Below are 2,500 nucleotides of genomic sequence, written 5' to 3'. Positions count from 1 at the left end.
CCCACTTGGGTGCCGAAGCGAACTCTCCCAGCACAGCGCACGCGCCAACACGTCCGCACAGCTGCGATACAAACCACCTGCGAGAACCGCAGAGGCGACCGAGCAGCAGACGGCGTCGCGGCGCCGAGCGCCGGGCGGCGGCGCATCCTCAGCGCACACAGTCCTCAATCGGACCAGCACACTGCAGATGTCCACCGCGCTTCGCACCGGGCCCGCGAGGACCTACTTTGGCCGCACGGCGCCGCGTGCAGGGTGCGCCGGCGCGCAGCTGCGCCGCCTGCCGCCTCCGTCGGCCGGCGCGCCTGCCACTGGCCGCCCCCACCAGCCGGCTGTAGCGCGTGCGCCCACGCACCGCGCGGCCAGCACGCCGGGAGGCCCCCCCTCACCGGCCGGGGACGGTCCCACCCAGCCACCGCCGCGTATCGCTTCACACCCAGATGCCATTCACGTTCGTGGGCATGGTGGGTATCGCTGGAACAACCGGTTGGTAGCTCAACCGATCGTCGCCATCACTGATTCACCTCTAGCGAGAACAACCGCACCACAACGGTTTACCAGTTGTTCATTTGCATAACGTCACCAGCAAACGTAGGCGTCCATCGCCATTTGCAAATTCAACGATTGTTGCATGCCTGTGTCAGGTGTCACGACACACTATGTCTGCCCACATACACGCAACAACATGTGCACGCTTCGCGAACACGTGGAAGGTGGCCCCCGTACGTATGCGATGTCCATTGCGCGAACGACTGTCAACCGGCCTCTGTCGCATGTCGCAGATGTGGAACGCAGTGCACCATGCTATCACGGTGTGTGAGAAGAGACGACTACGTCTGACAACACGCGCCACTACATCAACAGACGGCTCATGCTGATCGCCATCCAGGGCATACCACACTGCAATCCAGCTCTTATAGGGAGACGACACGTAGCTGAGTGCACAACATTTGGACCGCATGGTTCGCCGTTGTTGGCGCAGTCGTTGTACGGTCACATGTACCACGATGTATCATTCAGTACATGAGGACCAATGTGCAGTACAGTGTGTGATTTGGACGTACAACATCAGCGGACAGTTGACACAGGCCGTACCACAGCGTAGGCTAAGTGCTTCGCACATGCGAATGCCAATGAACAACTGCAAATGCCAATGAACAACTGCAAAGGGCATTGAGCATGTACGTCCTGCTGCCATCCACATTACAGTGTATAGCTGCAAGGTGTTTAACATGAAGCGATACACTGGGGACCGGGCAGTGCGAGTAGCAAACTATATTGCGGGGGTTGCAGTTAGGCAACACTACACTAATTTAACGCGTCGTATGACAATTACAGAGCAGGTTAAGGCCCAACGTGTGTTGGGTTAAGGCCCAACGTGTGTTGGGTTAAGGCCCAACGTGTGTTGGGTTAAGGCCCAACGTGTGTTGGGTTAAGGCCCAACGTGTGTTGGGTTAAGGCCCAACGTGTGTTGGGTTAAGGCCCAACGTGTGTTGGGTTAAGGCCCAACGTGTGTTGGGTTAAGGCCCAACGTGTGTTGGGTTAAGGCCCAACGTGTGTTGGGTTAAGGCCCAACGTGTGTTGGGTTAAGGCCCAACGTGTGTTGGGTTACGTTAAGGGGCAATGTGGGTTACGTTAAGGGGCAATGTGGGTTACGTTAAGGGGCAATGTGGGTTACGTTACGGCGCAATATAGGTTACGTTACGGCGCAATATAGGTTACGTTAAGGCGCAATATCGGTTACGTTAAGGCGCAATACAGGTTACGTTAAGGCGCAATACAGGTTACGTTAAGGCGCAATACAGGTTACGTTAAGGCGCAATACAGGTTACGTTAAGGCGCAATACAGGTTACGTTAAGGCGCAATACAGGTTACGTTAAGGCGCAATACAGGTTACGTTAAGGCGCAATGCAGGTTACGTTAAGGCGCAATGCAGGTTACGTTAAGGCGCAATACAGGTTACGTTAAGGCGCAATACAGGTTACGTTAAGGCGCAATACAGGTTACGTTAAGGCGCAATACAGGTTACGTTAAGGCGCAATACAGGTTACGTTAAGGCGCAATACAGGTTACGTTAAGGCGCAATACAGGTTACGTTAAGGCGCAATACAGGTTACGTTAAGGCGCAATACAGGTTACGTTAAGGCGCAATACAGGTTACGTTAAGGCGCAATACAGGTTACGTTAAGGCGCAATACAGGTTACGTTAAGGCGCAATACAGGTTACGTTAAGGCGCAATACAGGTTACGTTAAGGCGCAATACAGGTTACGTTAAGGCGCAATACAGGTTAGGTTAAGGCGCAATACAGGTTAGGTTAAGGCGCAATACAGGTTAGGTTAAGGTACGACATAGGTTAGGTTAAGGTACGACATAGGTTAGGTTAAGGTACGACATAGGTTAGGTTAAGGTACGACATAGGTTAGGTTAAGGTACGACATAGGTTAGGTTAAGGTACGACATAGGTTAGGTTAAGGTACGACATAGGTTAGGTTAAGGTACG

This window comes from Schistocerca americana, unplaced genomic scaffold, assembly GCF_021461395.2.
Source record: "Schistocerca americana isolate TAMUIC-IGC-003095 unplaced genomic scaffold, iqSchAmer2.1 HiC_scaffold_215, whole genome shotgun sequence".
Lineage (NCBI taxonomy): Eukaryota > Metazoa > Arthropoda > Insecta > Orthoptera > Acrididae > Schistocerca > Schistocerca americana.
The sequence above is the reverse complement of the archived record's forward strand: the minus strand, read 5'-3'. Positions refer to the sequence as shown.